General features: G+C 35.3%; 1 long non-coding RNA gene across 1 annotated transcript; it reads right to left on the bottom strand.

Annotated features, from left to right (window-relative positions):
* Positions 1 to 511: 511 nt before the first annotated feature.
* Positions 512 to 1,574, bottom strand: LOC131001726 (uncharacterized). The gene is made up of 2 exons (XR_009094006.1): positions 1,346 to 1,574; positions 512 to 1,032 (listed from the first exon to the last, which is right to left on the bottom strand). It is a non-coding gene; the product is annotated as an uncharacterized LOC131001726 (long non-coding RNA).
* Positions 1,575 to 12,429: the final 10,855 nt, after the last annotated feature.

Here is a 12,429-nt window from a genome sequence, read left to right as displayed (position 1 = left end):
GTCACCCTCACCTGTAGTGGGCGACCCGATCTCGGGGGTGACTCGAGTCCCCCCTATCGTGTCCCCACTGTTGATGCTCTTAATATTCAGATTAATCAAAGAATATTATAGCAGCGACAACAATCATCAAAATTGTATCTAGGTATGTCAATCCAACCCTAAATTCGTGAGCTGACCCGATTAACCCGTCAATTCGAAAGGGTGAGGGCTAAAAATTTTCAACCCAATACAAATTACAATCCGAATAGCCCGAACTCGATAGGATTGATCCAAAAATAACCCGAAACCCTATAGGGCTGACCTGAAAATAATGTGTTCACCTGATTGATTACATGAGATTTTTTCTCATTATTTGATTTCCAACTCCATTACTTTGCTTATAAAAACGAGTATGATAAAATATTTTTCAAAATTTGTGAAATATATTTTGATTCAATATTAACCATTTCACTTATCTGTATTTTTAATCCAATACTTAACATAAAATATTTAGATGTAAAAATTAGAAAAATAAAAACAACAATAAAGTGACAAGCATAAATTAACCAACAATTCAATCCACAATAAAAACGACAACTCCAACGATTCTTACAATACTAAAATCCAAGGTTGTCTTCAATCTCCAAGCAAATACATGAAATACTCAAAAGAAAACTAGAAAAGAGTGTTTTTTAGTGTTGAAAATCATACTCTACTGAGAGAAAAAGAGCAGCTATTTATACGACACAAAAAATAGGCCTGCCATTAATTCTGTGGCGTGACTGAGAGGTAGGCGCGACGGCGGCCTTCACTTTTGTGGAATGAGACCATCACGCAAGTAGGGGTACGAGCTGGGGGCGTCGGCGTCCAAAGGTAGAGGTCGTGACCGTGGCCCATGGGCATGGCTGCAGGTCTCGACTTCATGAAGAGGCGCGAGCAAGGCGCCATGGCCTTAAGCATGAGGGTGCAGCCGCGGAGGTCAATGGCGCGGTCACGGGGTACAAAATCAAGGCAAAATTAACTTGCAAAATCCCACTTTAAGAATTCCTGCATCTAGTACAAGGCAACATGATCATTCTCACCATAACATAACAAAAATCAACGAGAAATAGGCCAAGGGTGCATTCAAATGTAGCTAAAAATCATCACCAAGTATCACAAAAATGCACATAACACTGCCTCAGAATGATTGGTACTCCATGAATGTGAGATTGTCCGTTATAGCTACGGAAAAGTGAGGAAAATCCCTGGGCGCATATCACAAATAGAAAAAGTGATAGTGGATCATCCTAGCGAAGTCCCCTCGTTGGCTTGAGTTCGCCAAACACACACCAATTCAACAAGAAAGAAAAAGAAGCTTACAAACCTCATAATGTGCGCACATAGATTATCTGGGAAGCCCAATCTATGCATCACACCCTCGAGAATATTCCATTCCATCAGCAACATATCATTTTCCCCTTTTCTTCCTCCCTTGTTGCCAATGTTGGCATTCAAAACCGATAAACACATTATCTGTAATCAGCTCACACTAATAAAAGCGCTTTGAGCTTGATCGATAACATTGCCTAGTACCAACCGCATCCTATTCATCAGTACTTTAGAGACAATTTTGTAGGTTGTGTTGTACATACTTATAGGTCTAAACTATTCAAGTTTATCAACCTTTGGAATAAGCAACTAAGGTATAGTTCCAGTCATTAATGGTTGTTATATTATTAAGAACCTCCAACACTCGCCTTGGCATAAACTCTTCCATTGCCGGTTAGAATCTTTGAAACAAAATTTGGCATTAAAGCCAACAGGCCCCGATGCTTTGATTGGATGCATATAAAAAATAGCTCTTCTTATTTCCTCCGCCATATACAATCTCTCCAAGGTGGCATAATCTATCGGGCTGATTCTTTCGTTAATGAGCCCTACTACCTCATCCATCTCCGCAGGAGCAGGATTGTTCGAGGTTAATAACCCCCTAAAATACTTCTAAAAAAATAATAACCAAAAAAAAAAAAAACATAAACCCTATAGTCAAGAATAATCTGTCTAAACATGCTCATTTTCGTGCCAAATACCTCCAACAACTTATATATTGATAAAATTCTCCTTCCTAGCTAAATTATTAATATTAAATCCGCCTTTTAATGATTTAAAAAACTACTCTTGTAGTAAGGAGACAATCGAAAGATTAATTATTACAAAAATGATTCGATCATGATATGGTTTTCACTTTTGCCATTTTGATCCTTTCACAACTATCATTTCCACTTCCATTTATATTAGCAGGATCCACAAACTTCATTCATCAAAATCATAGTGAGACCTAAACTCCACTAACAACAATACTCATTATTATCAACTACTATCTAACACTTTCTTAAAACTCGTTAACAATATCGAGGACGGAGGAAGTATGATAATTGAAGACATTACAACACGCACAAGTTAAAGTTAGGCAATTTACTATAGCAATGTAATTAAATTTATTAGATTTTAAGGCATATGTTTATATTAGTATTTTATTTAAAAAATTATTATTAGAAAAAATAGAGAACATGTCACATATATTAAAATTTTAGGTGATTTGAACCCCAATTTTTTTAGATAAATTAATAATATTAAATAAAGAAAACGCACACATACAACCCCAAAATTATTTGTTGAAAGTGAAGTAACTCACTTAGTCATCAATATTTAAATTTATATAAAAAAAGTCATCAATATATAAACATGTAAAATTGCCAAAAAAGAAATAATTTAATATATTGTTGTCGTTATGACAATTATAGTTCCTTTTACAGATCTTTTTGAAAAATCCATAATACGCGAAAGCGAGGATGAATTAGGATGTAAGAAATAATAGATATATTTAAATTTGTAGAAGAATGAACATGCATTCTAGAAGATGCCATGGGGGTGGCGGGGTGGCAGCGGCGGGTCGTCGCCTCTTCTGTTTGACGGACCAGACGGCGGGATCGGGCCTTTCGGAAGCTGCCCCGAAATAAATTTCGGTTGCTCGTTGCGGGGGAGATGTGGCGGTGACGGCGGCGGAAAGTCATCGCTTGTTTTGTTGGAAGGACCCGACGGCGGAATGGGGCCTTTGGGCAGCTGCCCCAATATTATTTTCCGATGATCATTGGCAACTGCTGCTGCAACAAGAAAGGCTTGCAACACAATTGCAAACACCACAATTTCACTTCTCACCATCTTCTAACAGATATGTTTCTTAAAGATATATTGCAAAGTGAAACATATACACAGGGCTGATCGAGGGGCTCTTATAATTTATTTTGTGCAGATTTATATGCATGTTTAAAGGAAATGACAAATTTACAATAATAAAATCAAATACAGTTGGGATACGAATTTAATATCAAATCAGTTTTTTTCTTTTGAATATCTATAATAGTAGTCCTATTCATATACAGTAGGATTTAGTAAGGGTACATACTATGTATAAATATACTATCTTTATATTTTAAATAGTATTAATTATTATTTTTCTGATCCTATTCTACCCTTAACTTAATATTGCCGCCTATAAGTCACAATTTGCATGTGTTTTGGAAGCCTAATTTATTTGTTTCCTTCAATTACTTTAATTGTGTCTCATCCAAACTTAATTATGGAATAAATATTTGTTTCTATTTTTATCAATTCTTAAATGTGCATGTATTTATTTTCATATTTATTCCAAATATAAAAAGTCAATGATCCAATGTATATTTGTTTAATAAAAATGAAAATATTGAATATTTAAATTCAAATTGATAAAAAAATACAAATATTTTATAATAATGATCCATTATATATTTGTTCAATGAAAACGAATAATAGATATTTAAGTATTTTTTTAGTAATGGATGTAAATATTTGTTGATAGAAAAACAAAAATATTTGTTAATAATCCTAAATGAAAATATATACTCATGTTACTAATCATCCATTATATATTTGTTATATAAGAAAAGAAAATATTTGTTAAAAGGTCAAATTATTTTATTCCAAATAAAAGTATTAACACACAATGCTTATATTAATTAGATAATGTGGCAAAACGTGAAATTAATTGTATTTATTAGGTCATGAGTTCAAATCTTTTTATATGCAATTTGACGAGGACTTTTTTTGGGGGGCCAAAGTCATGATTATTTCCTTTGTTTATTCCAATTTTCTTACTTTGTATTTAATCAAATATTACACAATAATTTTTTGTTGATTCCAATTCTTTTTTGTAAGGTAATAATATATATTTTTCTTTTGATTTGCTTAGGAATTATTTATGATTATGAATTATTTTGAGTTGCAATTGTTTAAGAGATTTAATACGCTATTGTTAATAGAATATTTGCTAACGAATTGCAAAAGCATGCATGCATTACGTTTTTCTCTAATTTTGATTTGAAATACTTTATTGAAATAAAAGAGAATTAAACAAAACAAAAAAGCTACATTAATAAATAATAAATATTTAATTAATGTTTGTAAAATATATCGGATATAGTCTTACATTATTTTGAATCGCATAATTTGGATAGAATCAAATCGAATAATCGGATACTATTCTTCATTAAAAAGGAATCAAATACTCACAAATACTAGGTACGTCGCTAACCTTACTAACCGTAGGTGATTCGAAACTCGCAATCTATTAGTTGGAGATAAAACGTCCTACGACTCCTACCAACAAAGTTGCGCCTTATTGTCAAACTTTTCCTTGATCATAATAAAATCAATGTTTCATTAATTGTGAAAATAATCTATTAATAAATCCTTAAATAAATATTAAATGTTAAATGATATTTCCATTTTAACTTGCATGAGGATGAAAAATGAAAATTCCATTTATTACTTTATATTAATGATCAAAATCTCAAAGTCCACAGTCCCTCGTAATTGCTTGTTGAAAAGTGGCGTCTTTAAACAAAAATAAATTGCATGAATTGAACTCTAGCCTTTTCCTCTTTTCCATTACGTGAAAAGAAAAATCAATTTCATCGATCTGACGAGATTTGTATAAAAGGTGATGTTTCTTGGAGTTTTTTCAACTTATTATTTATCCATTAATCTCTTCATAATCATAAAAAAATGCAGCAAAAACTGGAGAAGTAGAGGCTTTTCATTCTTAGAATTGCTTCAAATTTGCATAAACATAGCTATAAAAAGCCTCTGCTGAGAGATGGATGGATTATTTGGAGGCTTGCGCTTCCTCTGCAGTACCTATTGTGGAGAGTTGGCCCAATTATCATTAACTCCTCTGGCCCAATACTCTTCCCTAGCCCAAATCTGCTACCCGGCCCATTCCCAAACCCTAAGCCCACTGCCCTTCAGATTTACTCCCCTCATCCTCACTCACCTGCGCCACTTCATCTTTTCGCCGCCCGTCTCCTCGATTCCCACCTCCGACTTCAATGCTCCACCCTCCTTCCCAATGACCGCCACTCCTTTTTATCCCTGCTGCAAGTCTTTCAATCGGAAGGAAGTTTTCACACCGTTTTTCTTGGAAGCCTCTGCTATTCTTGAAGTGTCGCCGGATTCATGTTCGTGGTTTCCTGATTGGTGACTGTGGGTGTGAACTTCACTTCGATTGAGTGCTTGTATCGCCGGATTCCTGTCCATCGGTTTCCTGGTTGGTGATACTTTGTGGGTGTGCAAGCCATCGGAATCCTGTCCATCGGATTCCTGCTGCTGGTGGCTGTGCAATCGGGATTGGGGTGCTGATCTGTTTCTCCTGTTCCCTTTGAACCGTGATCATTGAGCTGCCGGAAGGGCCCTGCCTACTGTGGAAAAAATCTGAGCCAAAGTGTCCCGAGGACACATTTTTCCCAAACCTTGAGTTCCCTCTGAATTTCTTACTTTCTCTCTTTCCTTCAGGATTACTTTGTTTTCTCTTTTACTTGCTGCCTTTCTTTGTGTTTTGCAGGTACAGAAAGAAGAAGCAGCGAAGTCGAAGGCCAGCGCAGCGAAGTCGTCTCTGGCCGAGCAGAGAAGTCGTCTCGCCAGAGCAACGAAGTCGCCGAGGTGCCAGAGCAGCGAAGTCGAGTCTTCCAGGGCAGCGAAGTCGAGTCGAAGGCCAGAGCAGCGAAGTCATCTCGCCCGAGCAGCGAAGTCGTCTCTCCAGAGCAGAGAATTCAAAGGTCTACAGAGGAGAAGAAGAAGACGAAGATTCAAGTGCTTGAGCACGAGTGGGGAAGACAGGAGGTTCGGAAATCAAGAGGTGTAACCCTGGCTAGGCGAAGATACCCAACACCTATTCTTTTCACTAACCTTTTCTCAAGAATTCGATCGGTAAGCGCGCTAGATATCTGCTTGCACTGCTAGAACTATAGAAAAAAGTCGAGACTTTGTTTTATTTATATATATATATATATACTCACTTCGTCTCTGAAAAAACATAAACTATATAAGTGACACGAGTTTTAAGAAATGTTAGATGAGTGAAGAAGGGCGGAGTTCCATTTTATATAGTGTTATGTTACTTTAACAAAAAGTAATAGTAATACACAATTAATTATGGTATTTTTTATGATTATATATGAAAAGTAAAATACAAGGATTGTGGTTGGGTTAGTGTTTAAAAATGAAAAGTGTAAGTTTTTTGATAGATTGTCCAAAATGATAAAATATGTATATTTTTTCAAAAGACTAATGAAATACTTTTTAAATTTGAAATGACCTATTGCCAAAAAATTCCGATTCGATTGAGGGTTCAAGTTCACCCTAGCCCTTGCCTAGGAGGGATGACTTGATATGCTAGTGAACAATTTGATCAGGATATATGTGACGAGTTTAAAATCACGCAAGATCTTTGTTCAGATCTTGGGCTATAATGTAAAGTCTATCCTATGCCATTTATTCAGATCTTTATTGAGTATGAATTAAGAAATAATACATTCGTATGACCATTTTGAAGAAGGAAACACAAGTTTTGACCACTGATTTGAAAAACACAAAATTTGACCATTTTCCCCTTAATTAGGGCGGAACGGATTCGGATTTACGTGCGGGTTAGGTACACTTGACACTATTAGTGCCAAAGGTACCAACAGAAAAAAAAATAAAAAAAATCAAGTAAATTGGTACACTTGGCACTATTAGTGTCAATAGTGTCATGCACGAATGGTACTAGTGACCATATTAGTGTCAATAGTGTCATATACTTGTGCTGATACACTGTCTTATCTTATACAGATGAGTGCAGTTATATGGTCATTTTGAACACTTCCTCGTAGGAATTAGATTCTCAATTTAATTAGGGTTTAGATTCCCTATTCAGGATTTAGATTCTCCATTTAGGGTTTATATTCTTTATTTAGGGTTTAGATTCTTTATTTACGGTTTAATCATCGAATGATACTTTTGACACTAATATTTTCATTTGTGCCAAAAGTACCAATTTACTTGTTTTATTATTATTATTATTATTATTATTATTATTATTATTATTATTATTATTATTATTATTATTATTATTATTATTATTATTATTATTATTATTATTATTATTTTAAATTTCTGTTGGTACTTTTGGCACTAATATTGTCATTTATGCCAAAAGTACCAATTTACTTAATTTTTTTTTCCTGCTGGTACTTTTGGCACTAATAGTGCCAAGTGTATCTAATCCGAAAACCCGAATTCGATCTGCCCCAATTAAGGGCAAAACAGTCTTAAAACGTAAAAAATAGTCAAATTTTATGTTTTTTAGAAATGACTATCTCAAAATGAGACTCATTAATTAATTTCATAATCCGATTTTATTATTAATTTCAGGCCAATGATGTTAGAAGAAAATATCGAAGCTGTTTTGCCATCCAATGGAGTACACTTGTTCAAACATGATTAGGGATGGCAATGGGTCGGATCTGGACCGGATCTTACTTGGTCCAGATCTAGATCCGAATTTTTTGACTTAGGCCCAGATTCAGTTCAGATCCATTGGATCCAAAAAAATGAGATCCAGGTCCAGATTCATAAGATCCAAAAAAAACTATGCAAATCTATTATTGGATAAATTTTTTGATCCGTGAAAGTTGAGTCGGAGTGTCACAAAATGAGATGAGATCCAGTGTCCCACAAATTTTATGTGTCACTGTGTCCCATGCTTATATTTATTATTTTAAAAATATTTTTTATAAAAATAAAATTTATTATAATACTATGAATTATATTTAATTTTTATTTCAAAAAATTTATTTTTTAAAAAGTATATACCATGACTTTGAATTTATCAACCTATTATTAACTATTAAAAGTGAAATTAAATGATAAAAAATAATTATATACCCTAGATTGATGGAATAAACCCTAGTTAATAATCATAAAATTAAATTAAAGCATACAAAGTTGAAATTGAAGAAAAAATATATAAAAAAATAAATAAAATTGAAAATGAGACACAAAATGGAACATAAAATATGGTATATTGAATCTCATTCCGTCACAAAATGGACATGGCTTGAGCTTACGTGGTACTAAAATATACATACATCGAAGTTTCTACTTTCTACTTAATTGTCATGTGCCAACGTTTTTAATAATAGATTTGCATGATTTCTCATAATTTAAGTATTAATCAGTCAAAATCAACCTTCACGAGAACATAATGCTAACATGAAAATCAATTAAATATTTTGTTCAGGTTTGCAGGCACAAGCTACAAAATTCTAATGCATAGCAAAGATCAAACGGAAATCAGCTTCACCTCAACATGGGCTGTTGGAAGTTCAAGAGTTCCTTTAAACGTCGATAAAAGGTTAAATAATTTTAAAACTTTCATTTATTTGTAAGAGTTTAATTGCCTTTAAATATATAAAAACCCAATATTTGATTTTCAACTAACTAACACCATTTTCTTGTCGATTGTTACATAAATTTTGAATATTTTGAAATTCAGCCCATATTAAAATTCCGAACACATTTAATCCTACATATAGATGCCAAAAAATTATTTTGCGCCGTTTTTATATAAGTTAGTTATGAGAAAAAAAGAAAAGGAGATGATGTTTCCATGTAATACATTGGCATCCACATAGGATATAATATTGCCAAAATTTTAATTTGAGTTGAACTGTAAAAAGTTCAAAGTTTATGTATTAATTGATCAAAAAATTATTATTGGCTAAAAATTAAAATTTGGGTATACTTCATGTATTTATAGAATTTATTGCTTATAATTGTATACTAGTACTAATTTTCGACCGATTTTTCTTATATCATAAAAAAAATCCAAAAAATATCAATCAATAGATTTGTAATACTACGAGACTCGCCTGGATTTTGTACATACAATGTGCTCGAGCGATTGAAGGAATGGCCAGCTTTTCTCATCCAAGAAGGAAGAATCGTGTTCAAGCTCCAAGAGAACAAGTAACTAATTAAGCTTATAAATTTTCATATTAATTAGGGAAAAGGTGCAGATTGGCCCCCGAAGTAGTAGCCCCTATAGCGTATAACCCCTCTTACTCACTATGTGTGCAACTAAACCCCTGAACTCCAAGAAAAGGGTGCAAATTCCTCCCTCTGACTAACGGCTGTTAACGAGGTTAGGTCAGATAGGGGAATTTGCACCCTTTTCTCGGAGTTCAGGGGTTTAGTTGCACACACAGTGACTAAGGGGAGTTTTACGCTACAGTGGCTACTACTTCAGGGGCTAATCTGCACCTTTTCCCTTCTTTTTTTTAAAAAATTATCTCTCATCTCTCTTTTCTCTCAAAAGTCACGCATAAAAAAACAGGGAGACCTCTTCCTCCAAAATCTGATCGCCGCCGCCGCCGCTGATTCAAGCTCCGGCAAGGCCAGGCGAGGCTAGCCGAGGGCGCCGCCCCTTTCCCTCTCTCCTGGGCCCTAGACCCCGGAGCTCTCTCGGCTGCACACGCTCAACGTCAAGGGCGAGCCCTAATTCCCCCCTTCCGTCCAAAATCGCCGCCGCGATATCCGGCAAACCGGCCGCCTACCGCCAACGACACCCACCGCATGCTCTCTATCTCAATCTGTGACAGATCGCGAGCCCTAGCTTTTCTCGATAAGGAGTCGCATCTTTTTCTCAAATACGGCGAAATCGCCGCCACCACTGCTAAAAGGCCGGCAAGCAGCCAATCCATGGCTCCAGTGCAGTCGCACTCGGCCGGAGAGCCGCCTCCTGCTCGATTCTCCTCTGAAGAGGACGAAGGATTGAACCTTAGCATCGGCCTGCCTCCACCGCTCGAATTTCAAACGAAGAGCGCCGTGCATGCTCCCCATTACCACCGGCTGCTCTATCTCAAACTTGCGGTCGTCCTCTGTGCTTTGCTTCAACAAAAGATAGCGCGAAGGTCGCCCCCAAATCACGCCGCAGAAGCAAGCCAGCCGCCTCGAAGCTTCGCGAGTTTGTGATGTTTGGCAAGGCGTTGGCGCCATCGCCAAATTTGACGCCTCTCACAATGTAACGATCATAACCTTCTTATTTTCGCTATTTCTATATAATGTCGATTTGATTGGAATTGGAATTGGATTAATCGTTTGTGTTGCTGATAAAAGATGATCCAACAACTTAGTGATTCAACCACCGTTAGCGGCGGTGCAGTGGCCGAGAGAGAAAGAAGGCTGAGTGAGAGAGATGAGAGTTAATTAAAAAAAAGGGAAAAAAGTGCAGATTAGCCCCTGAAGTAGTAGCCCCTATAGCGTAAAACCCCCCTTAGTCACTGTGTGTGCAACTAAACCCCCGAACTCCGAGAAAAGGGGGTGCAAATTCCCCCCTCTGACCTAACGTCGTTAACAGCCGTTAGTCAGATGGGGGAATTTGCACCCTTTTCTCGGAGTTCAGGGGTTTAGTTGTACACACAGTGAGTAAGAGGGGTTATACGCTATAGGGGCTACTACTTTGGGGACCAATTTGCACCTTTTCCCTATTAATTATATTGTTTAGATATGTGTAAATATTAAATAAACAATTATTATGGTATTGGTAATAGATTTGAGTACATGGCAATGTCGGAGGAGAGACAAAGGGTTATGCCAACAACTGAGGATCGATCCAAAGGCCAACTTCTTGACTATCCAGAAGCTGTTCTCTTGACAAATCCAACTAATCCCCAACTTAAAGGAGAGGTGAGGTGCAACATTCCTTCCAATTTCTAATTTGTACACCACTTTTAAATAATTGTAATTAGAGATATATATATCCATCGAATGATTCGAATGTACCATTGGGAACCTTTTGATGATAACTCTATAATGATACCCATATTATTAGGTTTCGGACCTCGAGAGTGGTCGGAAAAAAGGAGAAATATAAAGTCTAAAGACATCAAGTTTCATTCCATTTCTCAACCATTTTTGCTGATCAAAATCCATTAATTTAAGTATCATAAGAAAGATAAGGTTAAGAGCTTTCCAACGGCACATTCGGATTGACCATCAGACTCTCGACAATCAAGATATTAGCCAACAAACTTTGGACTGAGGTCCAATTTCAATAAAATAAAAGTTTATGTATTTTTTGATAAAATAAAAATAAAAATAAATAAGGATATTGTTCGTGTAATTATAGGCAATTAACCTTTGTAATAACATAAAAATTAAAATGTGATGTTGTATTGGCGGAGTAATGTTTGAAAAGCCGTGATAAAATACATATGAATTTTAGGTAGACGATAAGTACTTGTACTCGTGTGATAACAAAGATAACAAAGTGCATGGATGGGTGAGTAGCGATTAGGGCGTTGGATTTTGGATGATAACTCCAAGCAATGAGTTCAAAATTGGAGGGCCCTTCAAGCAGGATCTCACTTCTCATGTTGGTCCACTCTGCTTTCTGTAAGTATTACTAATATTAATTAACCATATAAATCTTTGAATATAATTAAAGATGTTTATGAGCACACTTTATGTTGGAGAGGACATAGCTATCAAGTTGGAGACTGGAGAGTACTGGAAAAAGGTTTTGGGTCCGGTTTATGCTTATTTAAATTCTGATATCAATGCCAACACCAATCCCATCCATTCACTTAATTAAGTATGTTGTGTGGCTTAATTGATGCGTCTAGCTATCATCATTTCATTTCATTTTACAGGTTCAGACAATATGGACTGTACCATCCCCAAACTGACCTTTTATGTATGATTACATACGTTTAGAAGGACCTGCCTGAAAATTGGAATCAGACTTCCACCCATCCATTTAAGTATAATTTTATCTATGTTTTCAATTTGCAAAATTTAACAATTAAAAAGCATGTGGGAATGAGAACACCCCCTTTTATTTTAGTTATCAATTCATGAAGAATAAATAAATAAATATGTAGAAAATTAGTATTGTATCAAGATAAGACTTGGAAAATTTAAAAATTAAAATAAATAAATCCTGATAATTCTCATAGGATTAAGGTTCAAGTTCAATATAGAATATAAAAATAATAGATATAAGTTGTTATAATATTTATTTATCCATTTCGATAAAGAGTCAGATGTTAC

This window comes from Salvia miltiorrhiza, chromosome 8 (genome assembly GCF_028751815.1).
Source record: "Salvia miltiorrhiza cultivar Shanhuang (shh) chromosome 8, IMPLAD_Smil_shh, whole genome shotgun sequence".
In the NCBI taxonomy this organism is placed as follows: Eukaryota; Viridiplantae; Streptophyta; class Magnoliopsida; order Lamiales; family Lamiaceae; genus Salvia; species Salvia miltiorrhiza.
This window is presented reverse-complemented; position numbering and strand designations above follow the sequence as displayed.